The sequence below is a fragment of the Chelonia mydas genome, chromosome 23, assembly GCF_015237465.2.
Source record: "Chelonia mydas isolate rCheMyd1 chromosome 23, rCheMyd1.pri.v2, whole genome shotgun sequence".
NCBI classification, from domain to species: domain Eukaryota; kingdom Metazoa; phylum Chordata; order Testudines; family Cheloniidae; genus Chelonia; species Chelonia mydas.
Window position 1 is genome coordinate 12,908,399 of NC_051263.2, and position 17,639 is coordinate 12,926,037.

A 17,639-nucleotide genomic window follows, 5' to 3' on the forward strand; every position below is an offset into this window, starting at 1 on the left:
CCACACAATCAATGTCCGCCCCCTACACAGACTCTGCCCATCCCTCCATGCGATTGGCCCCTGGCCCCCTGGGTGCCCCCCCCCCCCCCCCGGCAGGGGAGTTTAGGGCCAAGTCAGGGCAGAGTGAGGGCGTAGCGGCTTCAGCAGGTGATACTGCGCATGCGCAGGCCCAGCCAAGACAGTGCACGCGCAGGAGCTCAGCGCCGCCGAACCCGCCTCCCGGGTCTGACCCGGTGTCACCGCGTCTGACGGGCCAGGTACAGGGGTGGGGTGTGGTTGTGTAGCGGGGGGGCGTCTGTACGGGCTGGGCCCTAGAGGACGGCAGCGTCCCGGGGCAGGCTGGGAGCTGTAGCTCCTGACGCACCACAGGCTGGAAATGACGTTGGCCCAACCGACGGGCGGAAGCGGTTAGCGTTGCGTGTGAGGGCGGCCCCCCCTCCCCGCTCGCTGATTGGCGGAGAGATCCGGGGAAAAGCTGTGCGCACGGGCCCTGCCGAACCAAGACTCCCGGGGCCAGGGGTGGGGGAGGGGGCAGGGGGTGTGAAATGGGGGGGGGCTGGAAAATCAGCCAGGGGAGGGGGCAGAGGGTGTGAAATGGGGGGGTCAGGTGGGGGGGCTGGAAAATCAGCCAGGGGAGGGGGCAGAGGGTGTGAAATGGGGGGGTCAGGTGGGGGGGCAGGAAAATCAGCCAGGGGAGAGGGGGCAGAGGGTGTGAAATGGAGGGGTCAGGTGGGGGGGCTGGAAAATCAGCCAGGGGAGGGGGCAGAGGGTGTGAAATGGGGGGGTCAGGTGGGGGGGCTGGAAAATCAGCCAGGGGAGGGGGCAGAGGGTGTGAAATGGGGGGGTCAGGTGGGGGGGCTGGAAAATCAGCCAGGGGAGGGGGAGGGGGAGGGGGCAGAGGGTGTGAAATGGAGGAGTCAGGTGGGGGGGGCTGGAAAATCAGCCAGGGGAGGGGGCAGAGGGTGTGAAATGGGGGGGTCAGGTGGGGGGGGACTGGAAAATCAGCCAGGGGAGGGGGAGGGGGCAGGGGGTGTGAAATGGGGGGGTCAGATGGCGGGGTTGGAGAACTGTTGCTGTGAATCTCTCTCAGCATATGGGGAGTGATGGGGGATGGAAGGAGATTCGATCCCCCTGCTGCAATGATCTGTTTAAAAGGAGTCCGGCCTCCTCCTTCCTGAGCCATGTTTCTGGTCTTGCTGAGACGCGTGTTAATCTGGAGTCACTGCAAGGCAGAACAGGGAGTGACTCCAAATTCCCATGGGGGCAGATAAGATCAGGATGTGTCCCTGTGGGGAGGGGGTTTCAGTTGTTGCTAAAGCGGGGAAAGTTACTCAGTTTCTCTGCATCTCTTTCTTTGCCTCAGGATATTGGGGTTGAGCTTCCTGGTTCAGATGCTGCTGCCTCGATTGTGATCTGGGAGCCCAGGCTGAGCAGCTGCTGCTCCCACAGCGGGATCGGGGCTGGGGAGTGACCGTGAGTAAAGCTTCCTCTGTGCCCAGCCAAGGTGAGGATTTTCTCCAGCTGTAATTAGCCCCATAGGTCAACCCAAGGCTCTGCCCACACCAACATCTGAGTCAGAGACTCCAGGTGATTGATAGAGACCTCAGGGAATGGGCATGAGTGACTCTGCACAAACAGCCCCTCCTCACCCCATGTCTCTCCTCCCCTTAGCAATTGCAGGAGCGGATCCAGCCACAGGAGAGTGAACACCCAGGATTGGCTGTCAGCCAGAGCAGGAGAGACAGGGGAAGGGAGACACAAGGAGAAAAATGAGAAAGAGACTGAAAAGGGCAGTGGGAGAAATAATTGGGGAGAGAGATTCCCAGATTTCTGACCGGCCCTACACATTTATTGCCGCATCCCTGGGCAGATTCACTTTCCTGTGAACAAGGTGAGGTGCAAGGGGAGCAAAACCCAGTTCCTGACTCTTCCTGTTCCCCCAGCAGTTGGAGTGTGCTGCCCTGGGGACAGCGTCAGGGAATCCCCCAGTGTCACTCCTTTTGTTCTGCTTTTCTCTCCCATTTGATTCCCAGACTTTGTTACTGGGAGGGTTTCAAATGTCTCGGTGGTTTAGCGCTAGTGGAAGCGGCTGGTCAGTGCTGTAATAAAGTGACCAGTCATTTCTCCAGTATAAAATCATAGAACTGTAGGGCTGGAATGAACCTTGAGAGGGCATCTACTCCAGCCCCCAGCACTGAGGTGTTTGTCCAACCTGCCCTTGGAAACCTCCAATGATGGGGATTCCACTACCTCTCTTGCTAATCTATTCTAGTGCTTAATTAGGTTTTTTCACAATTGAGTCACACGGTTGACTCAGATTCAATTTGTGATCCACTATAACCCCCGATCATTTTCAGTAGTATTACCCCCTAGCCAGCTATTCCCCACTTCGTAGTTGTGCATTTGGTTTTCCTTAGTGAAAATATTGAAGATATCAGATCCAGGACTGGCCCCTGGGGACCCCATTGTAAACATCCTCCCAGTTGGACAGTGAACCACTAATGATTACAGCCTTTCAACAACATTGTCACCCATTTTATAGCACTTTCACGTACACCACATTTCCCTAGTTCACTATGAGAATGTCATGGGGGCCTGTGTCAAAAGCCTGACTAAAATCAAGATATGTCCTGTCTATAGTGTCTAGTACCCCTGTGAAAGCAGGACATTAGATTGACTTGGCATTATTTGTTTTTGCAAATCCATGCTGGCTATAAATTTTCACCTTACTGTCCTCTAGGTGCTTACAAATTGATTGTTTAATAATTTGTTCATTCCAGGTATCTAAGTAAGGCTTGACTTTATTCCCCAGTCCTCTTTGTTCCCCTTTTAAAAGATGGATACTATGTTTGCCCTTCTCCAGTCTCCACTGTTCTCCAGGCGTTCTCAAAGAAAATTGCTAATGGTTCTGAGATTGCCTCAGCTAATTCCTTGAGCGCCCTAAGATGAATTTTATGGCTGTGTTTAATATATCAAACGTATCTACATATTTTTAACCTTTTCTTTCCTTATTGTGGTGTCTGTTTCTTCCTCCTCTTGGTTAATAATAATTAAGGGCCTACCTGAATCGCTGGCTGGTCTTCAAATAATTGCAGCTGTGTTGCAAAGAAGTTGGAAAATCACAGAAAAGTAATAATGGACCTTTATTAATTGCCATAATTTGGAAAAGCCACAGCAGACCTATTTGTTTAAGAAAAATCTGCTGAAATAATATGAACACTCAACTATTACATTTTTCAGAGTAACAGCCATGTTAGTCTGTATTCGCAAAAAGAAAAGGAGTACTTGTGGCACCTTAGAGACTAACCAATTTATTTGAGCATAAGCTTTCGTGAGCTACAGCTCACTTCATCAGATGCATACTGTGGAAACCGCAGAAGACATTATATACACAGAGACCATGAAACAATACCTCTGAGGGGACAGAGACAAACACCTACAAGATCTCCATCAAGCATTCTTACAACTACAATACCCACCTGCGGAAGTGAAGAAACAGATTGATAGAGCCAGAAGAGTTCCCAGAAGTCACCTACTACAGGACAGGCCTAACAAAGAAAATAACAGAACGCCACTAGCCGTCACCTTCAGCCCCCAACTAAAACCCCTCCAACGCATTATTAAGGATCTACAACCTATCCTGAAGGATGACCCAACACTCTCACAAATCTTGGGAGACAGGCCAGTCCTTGCCTACAGACAGCTCCCCAACCTGAAGCAAATACTCACCAACAACCACATACCACACAACAGAACCACTAACCCAGGAACCTATCCTTGCAACAAAGCCCGTTGCCAACTGTGCCTACATATCTATTCAGGGGACACCATCACAGGGCCTAATAACATCAGCCACACTATCAGAGGCTCGTTCACCTGCACATCCACCAATGTGAGATATGCCATCATGTGCCAGCAATGCCCCTCTGCCATGTACATTGGTCAAACTGGACAGTCTCTATGTAAAAGAATAAATGGACACAAATCAGATGTCAATAATTATAACATTCATAAACCAGTCGGAGAACACTTCAATCTCTCTGGTCACGCAATTACAGACATGAAAGTCGCAATTTTACAACAAAAAAACTTCAAATCCAGACTCCAGCGAGAAACTGCTGAATTGGAATTCATTTGCAAATTGGATACTATTCATTTAGGCTTAAATAGAGACTGGGAGTGGCTAAGTCATTATGCAAGGTAGCCTATTTCCCCTTTTTTCCTACCCCCCCCCCCCCAGACGTTCTGGTTAAACTTGGATTTGTGCTGGAAATGGCCCACCTTGATTATCATGCACATTGTAGGGAGAGTGGTCACTTTGGATAAGCTATTACCAGCAGGAGAGTGAGTTTGTGTGTGTGTGTGTGTTTTGGGGGGGAGGGGTGTGAGAAAACCTGGATTTGTGCTGGAAATGGCCCACCTTGATTTTCATACACATTGTAAGGAGAGTGGTCACTTTGGATAAGCTATTACCAGCAGGGGAGTGAGTTTGTGTGTGTGGTTTTTGGAAGGTGGGGGGGGGGGTGAGAAAACCTGGATTTGTGCTGGAAATGGCCCACCTTGATTATCATACACATTGTAAAGAGAGTGGTCACTTTGGATGGGCTATTACCAGCAGGAGAGTGAGTTTGTGTGTGTGGGGTGGGAGGGTGAGAAAACCTGGATTTGTGCTGGAAATGGCCCAACTTGATTATCATACACATTGTAAGGAGAGTGATCACTTTAGATAAGCTATTACCAGCAGGAGAGTGGGGTGGGAGGAGGTATTGTTTCATGGTCTCTGTGTATATAATGTCTTCTGCAGTTTCCACAGTATGCATCCGATGAAGTGAGCTGTAGCTCACGAAAGCTTATGCTCAAATAAATTGGTTAGTCTCTAAGGTGGCCACAAGTACTCCTTTTCTTTTAACTATTACATTATGCCTGTGAATTTTTTTGGTAACCAGACAATCTGGTGCAGCTACAGAGCCATAACTAGGGTGGGGTGAGTGGGCCAGCCACCAAGGACACAAATCGGGGCACACCAAGGGCACAAAGCCACCCCTACTTCTCTGCCTTCAGAGCTGGGCACCGGCCAGCATCCACCGCGCTCTCGCCACCCAGCTCCAGGCAGCTCCGCTGCCAGCATCAACTCAGGAGTAAGGGTGGCGATACTGCAACCCCCTAGTAGACTTGCAACCCCCTTTTTGGGTCTGGAACCCTAGTTTGAGAAACGCTGTGGAGAAATCACACTTTTTTGTGGGTTACTCACTGCGTAAATAGTACGTTTTGTGGGTGTATAACACTTCCGCAAAGTTCACTATTTATGCCATGACCAACCTGTGACGATGTGACGCAGCAGGGAGGGGGGAGTGTTGACCTGGGAATGTGCCCTGGGGACGGGAGACCTGAGAGCCTGTTACCGGAGCCAGGAGGGGGAGGGGGAGGTAACACCTCTGCCCAGGAATGTGGACGGAGGCTGCAGCAGGGAACCTGCTGGGTGGGTTTAGTTTCAGGTTGGGGCTGGGTGGAGGAACACAGGGAACCCCAGGGCTGGGGTCTAAGCTCCCTGCTCCCCCAGAAGGACTTCACTGAGGGGTCCTGGGTGTACCCACAAGCTCTGTTTTGGACTGTGTTCCTGTTGTCCAATAAACCTTCTGTTTTACTGGCTGGCTGAGAGTCTCAGTGAATCCCAGGAAGAGGGGTGCAGGGCCTGGACTCCCCCACACTCCGTGACAACTGGTGGCAGCGGTGGGATCTACTGCACCCCGTGAACGGCGCTTCCTGCAGTAAGTGACTGGGGAACAGTAAAACGAAGGGGGATTGACGGGGACCAGGTGTGCTGAAGATTCAGAGAGAGACGGTTTCAGGGGGCGGTTAACCCCTGGGAGTGTGTGACCAGAGAGAAGGACTTTTGCAGTAACAGGGTCCCCCGGGGGATTGCAGCGAGCGGTCCCAGGGGCGGAGGAGTCTGCAGCTCGACCCTGGCAAAGAGGTGGTGACCTCAAGAAGGACTGGCACACTAGGGGCTTTTCCTGGAAACCGTGGACAGCTGCCCGGCCTGCGAGTGGCCAGCAGGGAGATGTACGCTAAATGCCTTAAGAGCGACCTGGTGGAGCTGTGCAGGCAGAGGGGGCTGCGCATCGGGAGGTCCACCAAGGAACAGCTGATTGCCCAGCTGGAGGAGAGGGATCGCTTGGATGACCCGATCCCTGTCCCTGAGGGAAGCCGCCCGGCGGATGCAGCGTGGGCCCTGGGGCCTGACCAGGCTGGGAGGGGTCAGACTGCTGCCCAGGACACCCCGAGACCCTTCCTACCTATGCCTGGGGGAGGGGTTGTGGGAAGACCAGCGAATACTGAGGGCACCCTGACCCCAGCAGCCAGCAGGGGATCCTCCCAGCGGAGCTCCCCATCCCTGGAGCGGATGCGGCTGGAATGGGAGAGGGAGAGGAAAATGAGGGAGCTGGAGGATCATGAAAAACAACGTCAACATGAGGAGAAACAACGTCAACATGAGCGTCAGGAGAAGGAGAGGGAGCGTCAGGAGAAGGAGAGGGAACGTCAACATGAGCAGGAGGAGAAGGAGAAACAACGTCAACATGAGCAGCAGGAGAAGGAGAAACAAAGACAGCATGAACTGGAGCTGGCCAGGCTGAGGAGCAGTGGGGCCCCGGCTGCGGTGAGTGAGGGGGGACCCAAGACTGCAAGGAGCTTTGATAAGTGCTTCCTGGCCCAGCGGAAGGAGGGGGAGGACATAGATAGCTTCCTGACGGCCTTTGAGAATGCCTGCGAGCTGCACAGGGTTGACCCTGCAGACAGGCTCCAGTTCCTCACCCCCTTACTGGACCCCAAAGCCGTGGAGGTCTACAGCCGGATGACAGGGGCAGAGGCAGGGGACTATGAACTGTTCAAACAGGCCCTGCTCCGTGAGTTTGGGCTGACCCCCGAGATGTACCGGAGAAGGTTCCGGGGTCAGCGTAAAACGCCTGAGGTCACCTACCTACAACTGGTCAACAGGATGCAGGGATATGCCCGCAAGTGGACAGCGGGGGCCCAAACTAAAGAGGACCTGCTTGACCTGTTCGTACTGGAGCACCTGTATGAACAGTGCCCTTCCGACCTGAGGCTGTGGCTGGTGGACAAAAAGCTTGCGAACCCCCAGCACGCAGGGCAGCTGGCCGACGAGTTTGTGAACAGTCGGTCAGGGGGTAGCCGGGAGGAGTCCCAAAAGAACAGGCCCCCCTCGATGCAGAGAGAGAGTCACCATGGGGCCTCCCAGCGGGGAAATAGGGAGAACCCCCTCCAAAGGGGAACGCCTGGTGTCGGGCCCCTCCGACCCGCTCGAGGGGACCAACGTGACCTGAGCTGCTATCACTGTGGCCAGAGAGGCCACGTACGGGCCCAGTGCCCCAGGCTCAGGGACAAACTGAGCAGACCCAACCTACCCAGGGTTAACTGGGTAGGGACTCAGCTGGACGAGGGGCAGGCGACCCAGGAAAGGGGGGCTACCAGTTTGCCACCTGCTCAGGAGGGAAGAGTACCCCCAGCCAGCCCCGCCAGAGGGCCGGATGCTCTGGACTCAGGGTGCTCAGTTTACAGGGTGGGCGCGGGGCTGTCCCTCCGGAGAGAGTGCCTTGTTCCCCTGGAGGTGGATGGGAGGAAGGTCAATGGATACTGGGATATGGGCGCGGAGGTGACGCTGGCCCGGCCCGAGGTGGTGGCCCCAGATCGGGTGGTGCCCAACACCTACCTGACCCTGACGGGGGTGGGCGGGACCCCATTTAAGGTGCCCGTGGCAAGGGTACACCTGAAATGGGGGGCCAAGGAGGGCCCCAAGGATGTGGGGGTACACCACCATTTGCCCACTGAAGTTTTGATGGGGGGAGACCTAGAGGACTGGCCAAGCGACCCCCAGACCGCCCTGGTTGTGACCCGTAGCCAGAGCCGGCGAGGGGCACTGCGACCTGACCCTGGGGAGGGTACCACACTGGAGGCGCGAGACCCTACTCGGGTGGGGAGGGAGCGCCGAGGGGCACGGCTCAGAGAGGCTGAGGCCTCAGACCTGGCCACGGAGGGGGAACCGGGCCCCATCCCTTCCCCAGCCGCTGAGTTCCAGGCCGAGTTGAGGAAAGATCCCTCCTTGCAGAAGCTCAGGGACCTGGCCGACCTCAGTGAGGGACGGACCATGAGGAGAGGCTGCCAGGAGAGGTTCCTGTGGGAGAAGGGGTTCCTGTACCGAGAATGGGCTCCCCCAAGGGAAGGGGAGTCCTGTGGGATCAGGAGGCAGCTGGTGGTCCCCCAGAAGTACCGCCGCAAGCTCCTGTCCCTGGCCCATGACATCCCCCTCGCAGGGCACCAGGGAATCCGGCGCACCCGGCAGAGGTTGCTACAGAACTTTTACTGGCCCGGGGTCTTTACCACGGTCCGGCAGTATTGCCGATCCTGTGACCCCTGTCAGAGGGTGGGGAAGGCCCGGGACAAGGGGAAAGCGGCGTTGAGACCTTTGCCCATCATAGAGGAGCCTTTCCAGAAGGTGGCCATGGACATCGTGGGGCCTCTCAGCAAGACGACCCGGTCGGGGAAGAAATACATTCTGGTGGTGGTAGATTTCGCCACCCGCTACCCCGAGGCAGTGCCCTTAGCTTCCATTGAAGCAGACACCGTGGCAGATGCGCTCCTGACCATTTTCAGCCGAGTGGGGTTCCCCAGGGAAGTCTTGACAGACCAAGGCTCCAACTTCATGTCGGCCCTGCTCCGGTGCTTGTGGGAGAAATGTGGGGTCCGGCACGACTGGGCCTCAGCGTATCACCCCCAGTCCAATGGGCTGGTGGAGAGGTTTAACGGGACGCTAAAGATGATGCTGAAAACCTTTATGAACCAGCACCCGCAGGATTGGGACAAGTACTTACCTCACCTGCTGTTCGCGTACAGGGAGGTGCCCCAGGAGTCTACCGGATTTTCGCCTTTCGAACTGTTATATGGAAGGAGGGTGAGGGGCCCCCTGGACCTGATGAGAGACGAGTGGGAGGGGAAGGCCACTCCCGATGGAGAGTCAGTGGTGGAGTATGTCCTGATCTTCCGAGAGAGACTGGCTGAACTCATGGGCCTGGCCAGGGAGAATCTGGCCAGAGCCCAGAGGAAGCAGAAGGTCTGGTATGACCGCACGGCGCGGGCCCGGGCCTACGCCACCGGGGATCAGGTGATGGTTCTCATCCCCGTGAGAAAGAATAAACTACAGGCCGCCTGGGAGGGCCCTTTCAAGGTCGTCAAGCAGCTCAATGAGGTAAACTATGTGGTGGAGCTGTCTAACCGGGCGCACCACCGCCGGGTGTACCATGTGAATATGATGAAGCCATATTATGCCAGGGGGAATGTGGTGTTGGCCGTGTGTGGACAGTGGGAGGAGCAGGGAGATGACCCTTTAGTAGATCTATTCCCTGGGACCAGAGCTGGTTCCCCCCTGGAAACAATTCCCCTGTCGGATCAGCTAACCCCTGCCCAGCAAGCTGAGGTCAGGGGGGTGCTGCATCCGTACCAACAGCTGTTTTCCAACCAGCCTGGACGCACTAATCTGACTGTCCACCGGGTGCAGACAGGGTCGCACCCGCCGATAAGATGCTCCCCCTTCCGAGTCACAGGGAAAACTGCTCAGGACCTGGAAAGAGAGGTCCGGGACATGCTGGCTTTGGGGGTGATCCAGCCATTGGCCAGCCCTTGGGCCTCGCCGGTGGTGCTGGTCCCCAAAAAGGATGGGTCAGTCCGGTTCTGTGTGGACTATCGGAAGCTCAATGCCATCACTGTATCGGATGCCTACCCCATGCCCAGGCCGGACGAGCTCCTAGACAAGCTGGGAGGAGCTCGGTACCTTACCACCATGGACCTTACAAAGGGCTACTGGCAAGTGCCGCTGGATGCAGATGCCCGGCTGAAATCGGCCTTTATAACCCCTCTGGGGCTCTATGAGTTTCTGACCCTGCCTTTCGGCCTCAAGGGAGCGCCGGCCACCTTCCAGCGCCTGGTGGACCAGCTCCTGAGGGGGATGGAGAGTTTTGCCGTGGCGTATATTGACGACATCTGTGTCTTTAGCCAGACCTGGGAGGACCACGTGTCCCAGGTTAGACAAGTGCTGGACCGACTCCAGGGGGCTGGGCTGACTGTAAAAGCGGAGAAGTGCAAGGTGGGGATGGCTGAAGTATCTTACCTGGGCCATCGGGTGGGGAGCGGCCGCCTAAAGCCGGAACCGGCCAAGGTGGAGGTGATCAGAGACTGGCCCGCTCCCCACACCAAAAAGCAGGCCCAAGCCTTTATTGGGATGGCAGGATACTACCGAAGATTTGTGCCCCACTTTAGCGCCATAGCCACCCCCATCACTGAGCTATGCAAGAAGGGGAAGCCAGACAAGGTGGTCTGGACCGAGCAGTGCCAGGAGGCTTTCCGGGCGCTGAAGGAGGCTCTGGTCAGTGGCCCAGTTCTGGAAAACCCAGACTTTGACAAGCCCTTTGTGGTGTTCACCGACGCCTCCGACACGGGACTGGGGGCGGTGTTAATGCAGGAGGATGAAAAGGGGGAGAGACACCCCATTGTGTACCTGAGCAAGAAGTTGCTACCTCGGGAGCAACACTACGCGGCCATCGAGAAGGAGTGCCTGGCCATGGTGTGGGCCCTCAAGAAACTAGAGCCCTATCTCTTCGGGCGACACTTCACCGTGTACACCGACCACTCTCCCCTGACCTGGCTGCACCAGATGAAAGGAGCCAACGCCAAGCTCCTGAGGTGGAGCCTGCTCCTGCAGGATTACGACATGGACGTGGTCCATGTGAAGGGAAGTGCCAACCTGATAGCGGATGCGCTGTCCCGGAGAGGGGGCCCCGAACTTCCCCAGGTCACTGGTCACAGTGACCCCGCTCAGTTCAGTCTCGAAGGGGGGGGAGATGTGACGATGTGACGCAGCAGGGAGGGGGGAGTGTTGACCTGGGAATGTGCCCTGGGGACGGGAGACCTGAGAGCCTGTTACCGGAGCCAGGAGGGGGAGGGGGAGGTAACACCTCTGCCCAGGAATGTGGACGGAGGCTGCAGCAGGGAACCTGCTGGGTGGGTTTAGTTTCAGGTTGGGGCTGGGTGGAGGAACACAGGGAACCCCAGGGCTGGGGTCTAAGCTCCCTGCTCCCCCAGAAGGACTTCACTGAGGGGTCCTGGGTGTACCCACAAGCTCTGTTTTGGACTGTGTTCCTGTTGTCCAATAAACCTTCTGTTTTACTGGCTGGCTGAGAGTCTCAGTGAATCCCAGGAAGAGGGGTGCAGGGCCTGGACTCCCCCACACTCCGTGACACAACCCTTGAAAATTGTATGATTCCCCCTCCCCCCTGTGATTTAAGTAGTACCCTACTTATTGCTTTCTATGTCCCTTGCTAGGTGTAACTTATTTTGTGAGTTAATCTTTCTGATTTTGTCCCCACATGCTCACGGTACTCAATGTCATGGGGGAAACAACAACAGAAAATGTGGAAATGGCAGAAGTGCTAAATGACTTTTGTTTCAGTTTTCACCCAAAAGTGTAGTAGCAATTGGACATCTAACTTAATGAATGCCAGTGAAAATGAGGTAGGACCAGAGGCTAAAAAAGGGAAAGAACAAGTTAAAAATTACTTAGGTTAGATGTCTTCAAGTCTCCAGGGCCTGATGAAATGCACCCTAGAAAGCTGAAGGAGCTGACTGAGGAGATATCTGAGCCATTAACGATTATCTTCAAAAAGTCATGGAAGAGAGATTCCAGAGGACTGGAAAAGGGCAAATATAGTGCCCATCTATTAAAAAGGGGAGTAAGGACAAGCCAGGGAATTACAGACCTGTCAGCTTATTTTAATTCCCCGGAAATAATTAAGTAATCCGTTAGCAAACACCTAGATGATAATAAGGTGATAAGTAACAGTCAGCATGGATTTGTCAAGAATAAATCATGTCAAACTACCCTAATAGCTTTTTTTTTACAGGGTAACAAGCTTGTGGATAGAGGAGAAGCGGTAGACGTGGTATATCTTGACTTTAGTAAGACTTTTGACACTGTCTTGCATGACCTTCTCATAAACAAGCTAGAGAAGTACAACTGAGATGGAACTACCATTAAGTGGGTGCATAGCTGGTTGGAAAACTGTCCCCAGAAAGTGGTTTTCAGTGGTTCACAGTCAAGCTGAAAGGGCATATCAAGTGGGGTCTGTCATGTAGGGTGAGGGAATCAGGGCCCTGCAGCCCCCACTTCCTGGGATTAACTGTGAGTCTCAGCCAGCCAGCAAAACAGAAGGTTCATTCGACGACAGGAACACAGTCCAGAACCGAGCTTTTAGGTACAGACAACAGAACCCCTCAGTCAGGTCCTTCTTGGGGGCAGGGAGATTAGACCCCAGCCCTGGGGCTCCCTCCTCTTTCCCAGCCAACTCCAAACTGAAAACCCCTCCAGCCGTCTCACCCAACCTCCCCTAGCTCCTCCTCCTCCAGCCTTTGTCCAGTTTCCTGGGCAGAAGGTGTCACCTGGTCCCAACCCCCATCCTGGGCTCTCATGTTACATGCTCAGGTATCTTCCCTCAAGGGAAGTCTTCCATCCCCAATGAGGACAGTACCAGGAAAACTCCCCTGCAACATTCCCAGGTCAATACTCCCCACTCCCTGCTGCGTCACAGGGTCCCACCGGGATCAGTTCTCGGTCTGGTTCTGTTCAATATCTTCTTTAATGATTTAGGTAACAGCATAGCGAATACACTTTAAAGGGGTTGCAAGTGCTTTGGAATTCAAAATGATCTGGACAAAATGGTCTGAAGTAAATAGGATAAAATTTAATAAGGACAAATGCAAAGTGCTCCACTTAGGAAGGAACAATCAGTTGCACACATACAAAATGGGAAATGACTGCCTAGGGAGGAGTACTGTAGAAAGGGACCTGGGGGTCACAGTGGATCACAAGCTAAATGAGAGTCAACAGTGTAACACTATTGTAAAAGAAGCGAACATCTTTCTGGGATGTATTAGCAGGAGTGTTGTAAGCAAGACACAATAAGTAATTCTTCTGCTCTACTCTGTGCTGATTAGGCCTCAGCTGGAGTGTTGTGTCCAGTTCTGGGTGCCACATTTCAAGAAAGATTTGGAGAAAGTTCAGAGAAGAGCAACAAAAATGATGAAAGGTCTCGCGAACATGACCTATGAGGGAAGATTGAAAAACTTGAGTTTGTTTAGTCTGGAGAAAAGAAGCATGAGAGGGGACATAACAGTTTTCAAGTACATAAAAGGTTGTTACAATGAGGAGGGAGAAAAATTGTTCTTCTTAACCTCTGAGGCTAGGACAAGAGGCAATGGGCTTAAATTGTAGCAATGGTGGTTTAGGCTGGAGATCAGGAAAAACTTCTTAACTGTCAGGGTGGTTAAGCACTGGAATAAATTGTCTAGGGAGGTTGTGAAATATCTATCATTGGAGATTTTTAAGAGCAGGTTGGATAAGACACCTGTCAGGGATGGTCTAGGTAATACTTAGTCCTGCCATGAGTGCAGGGGACTGGACTAGATGACCTCGCGAGGTCTCTTCCAGTCCTATGATTCTATGCTTGTGCTGTTCTTTTGTACTCATTCATAGCAATTTGTCCATGATTCAAATTTCTGTAGGATTCCTTTTTATTGTCTGGTCATTAAAGAGCTCCTAATGGAACCATAATGGCAGCTTACTATTCTTTCTGTCTTTCCTTCACATTGTGATAGTTTGCTGTTGCTCCTTTAGTGCTGTCTCTAAGAACCTGCCAGCTCTCCTGAGCTTTATTCTCCTTAGAATCTTATTCCCATGGGACTTCACTGTGATGGGTTTGGGCCCTTTGGGGTGTCACTTGATGTGCTGGGATGCCACTGAGGCAGCCTGTTCTGGCAGCCTGGGTGCCCTTTACCTGGCTGGGTTAGGCTCACAAGCCTCTTCCAGCCAAGTACATGGCAGGGCCATGCCCAGCTGCACAGAGAGACAGATCCGCTCTGGAAAGATTCAGCCTTAGGGGCTTGCCCCAACACTGTGGTGCCCACTCCCTTTAAGGGGAACAGACCCAAAGGTTTTATGAAATTCGCCCCCCTCCCTCAATGTGGAGGGAGATATGCACAACTTCTTCTCCCACCCCCACCCCCAAGTAGAAATTACATAAACTGGGTTATATTATAAACAAGAAATAAGTTTATTAACTACAAAAGGTGAATTTTAAGTGAATATAAGAGATAACAGACAGAACAAACCAGATTATTGACCAAATAATGCAAAATACGCAAGCTAAGCTCAATATACTTAAAAAACCGGTTACACAATGTAATTTCTTACCCTAAATCTTATTTTACGCAGGTTGCAAAGTTTCTGTGGTTCAAAGTTCTAGTTCTATTTCTTTTCAGACTGGACTTCTGTCTCAGTCTGGACTCCCCCCCGCCCCGCCTTCCCTGCAGGTGGCTTTAGCAGTCTTTCATCTTGGGCAGACAGGCCATGGAGAGGAGTTGTTTTATTTGCCTGCCTCCTCACCCTTAAATAGGATTTACATAAGGTGGGAATCCTTTGTTTCCCAAACTTGATTCCCCCTTCCCTTCCAGTGCAAAGTTACAAGAAGTCCCACGTAATGTTTAGTATCTGGTGAGAAGACCACCTGACTCGTAGTGTCACAGTGTCCAGGAGTCAGTAGCAGTATGGAGCCTTTTCACAGTCCATGGTCCTTGCTGGTGGCCCATCCGCCCTGTCTGGCTTTTCCATTTTTGTAACTGAAGTGTTAGCAGTGGGCTTCACCCAAAGTAGCATAGTTGAAATACAAATACCTTGTCAATATTCCCAACTTCAGATACAGAAATGATACATGCACACAAATTGGACAATCACAGTCCGTAAATTATAACCTTTCCAATGACCCATTTTCTTACAAGACCCATCTTGCACAAAGTACATTTCAGTTATCTCGTATTCATTTCATAAGCATATTTTCATAAAGAATATGGAGGGAAACGTCACACTCACATACCAGTTTTCAGAGTTCGTTGAAGTCTGCCTTTTCAAAGTGTGTTGTCCTTATTTTCCTTCTCTAATGCCTTCCTTCTCTTAGAATCACAAAATCATCATTTCATAAACGATTTCGTCCATATTGCTTTCCACCTTCCATTTCCTGACTAATTCCCACCTGTTAGTGAGAATCAATCCTAAAATGCCCCCCACCCCGGTTACTACTTCCATCTTCTGAAGCAAACAGGTGTCCCCAACGTATTCCAAGAACTTATTGGACACTTTGTATTTGTTTGAATTCCTTTTCTAACCAGTGTCTTCGTAGTTAAAGCCCCCCCCCCATTACTACTTGTGTTTTGAATATTTCTCTTATTTGCATGACAGAGTCGAGAACATTAGTCTGCGGGGAAAGAGCCGGGGGAATTGTGATGTGATGTTACTGTGCTGTTCTGACATGTCCCCTTCTTGCCCTGACAGGCCGCAGCGTTACATCCCATCCTTCCAGGGACCAGGGAAGGGAAATGGCTGCTGTGGAGCCAGCTCAGGTAGGGATTATCAGGGAGTTGCTGGTGGGTTCCTGTTGGCAGGAGAAGGGCAGTAAATGCATAGGAGGTGGTGTATCTGGCAGTGGTCAGGAGGTGGGAGGAGGCAGGAAATACACAGGGTGGAGAAAGGGAGGGGGACAGGGTGTGACGAACCTGCTGGGATTTGTTTACGGTGGGGCCTAGATTCTATCAACAGACCCATGGGGTTTGTGGGTGGAAATTCCCTAATTGGTCCAGCAGGAAACATCCCCCCAGGACTGGGCTGGGGAAATGTACCAGACTCCAATACTGGAGTCTGAACCTACTAGCCAGAGGGCAACCCACAGTGAGGGCCGGGGAAGACACCCCATCCCTTCCCATCCAACTGCTGGCATTGGGGAGGGTGTTGGGGTTCCTACCAGGAGGCTGTCCCTGGACACTGCTGCGGGCTCCATCTCCTGTATCCACTTCTGGCTGATAGGTGAGTGTTGAATGTGAAGACCCCTGCCATCTCTGTCTGCTAGAAGGGGTGAGGGGCTCTCTCTCCCCTCACCCCGATGCCTCCTGGCTGCTCTGATGGGGAGGGTGTGGGATCCTGCCTGCCTCCCAGAGTTTCCATTTGATTGGCCCTCCTCTCCTGTGAACGGTGGGGTTGTCACTGGGCAGCAGATGCAGAGTGGTGGGCTCTTGCTCTTTCAGGGGCTGGTGACTTTCGAGGATGTGGCTGTGTATTTCACTGAGGAAAAGTGGGCTCTGCTGGACCCTGCTCAGAGAGCCCTCTGTGGAGACATCATGCAGGAGAGCTATGAGAATGTGACCTCGCTGGGTAAGGCTTCCTGTCTCCTCAGTTCTTAGAAGGGGAAATGAAGAGTTAAGGTTCACAATGCGCCCTCAACTTTGCCCGAAAGGCGAATGACACATAGACTAGCACTCTACCCTTCTTTCTACAGAATACTTTGGGAACAGAGCACAGGCGCAGGAGCACAAACTGGCATGTATGCACCAGCCTGCTGACAATCCTTGTGGCAAGAACACACACTTGTGCACCTTGATTGACACGGACTACACCACTCAGCACTGAAATGAGGAATACCTGATCCTTCCAGTTTCACGTGCACCACTCCTCGTGTCACAGCTCTGCCAGGCTGCTCCAACTAATCCCTCCGCAATTCATTTAAAGCTACAGCTGGCACAGGGCACACTGCTGGAGTGCCTGTGAAGAAATGCTGGTGTTCAAATCTGAGGAACATAAAACACACAGTGGCATGTTCTTAGTCCTTCCTTCTGTCGATCAATAAATTTTAAGGCTGGGGGAGATTATTAGGTCATCTAGTCTGACCTCCTGTGTAATACAGGCCATGGAGTTTCATCCAGTTACCATTGTAGTGCACTGAATACTTTGTGTTTGATGAAAACCTCTTCCAGAAAGGCATCCTGTCCTGACTTGAAGTCTTCAAGAGATGGAAAATTGGCCCCTTCCTTGGGTAGTTTGTTAACCTTTGCACCACCCTTACTGACCTATTCCCAGTGACATTTGCCAGCTCCAGGGCTAGGGGAAGGCTTTTGTTTGTTCTTTGTTTATGTGGTTGGTCTCTCCTGAGACTGAGAGAGGTCAGACAGAAATCCATCTTCTCCAACCCATCCTAATCAAAGTCTCCAATATTGCAACCAGTATAGGTAAGCCAGGCAAGGCGGATTAGTTTATCTTTTGTTTTATGTGAATTTTCCCTGTGTTAAGAGGGAGGTTTATTCCTGTTTTCTGTAACTTTAAGGTTTTGCCCAGAGGGGGATCTTCTGTGTTTTGAATCTGAATACCCTGTAAAGTATTTTCCATCCTGATTTTTACAGAGAAGATTTTTACCTTTCTTTTTTTAATAAAATCCTTCTTTTAAGAACCTGACTGATTTTTCCATTGTTCCAAGATCAAGGGTTTTGGGTCTTTGATGATTTTGTAACCAATTGGGTACGACATTATTCTCAAGCCTCTCCAGGAAAGGGGGTGTAGGGCTTGGGGGGGATATTTTGGGGGAAAGACGTCTCCAAGTGGTCTCTTTCCCTGTTCTTTGTTTAACACGCTTGGTGGTGGCAGCAAACTGTTCAAGGACAAGGCAAAGTTTGCACCTTGGGGAAGTTTTTAACCTAAG

The 17,639-nt window shown here is 52.3% G+C and overlaps 1 long non-coding RNA gene across 2 annotated transcripts; it reads left to right on the forward strand.

Moving 5' to 3' along the window:
• Positions 1–1,061: 1,061 nt before the first annotated feature.
• Positions 1,062–17,218, forward strand: LOC119564917. 2 transcript variants are annotated; one of them, XR_005223698.2, is made up of 4 exons: positions 1,062–1,587; positions 1,672–1,891; positions 15,449–15,516; positions 16,195–17,218. It is a non-coding gene; the product is annotated as an uncharacterized LOC119564917 (long non-coding RNA). The 2 variants fall into 2 exon arrangements; XR_006287163.1 differs by having other exon boundaries at positions 1,062–1,504.
• Positions 17,219–17,639: the final 421 nt, after the last annotated feature.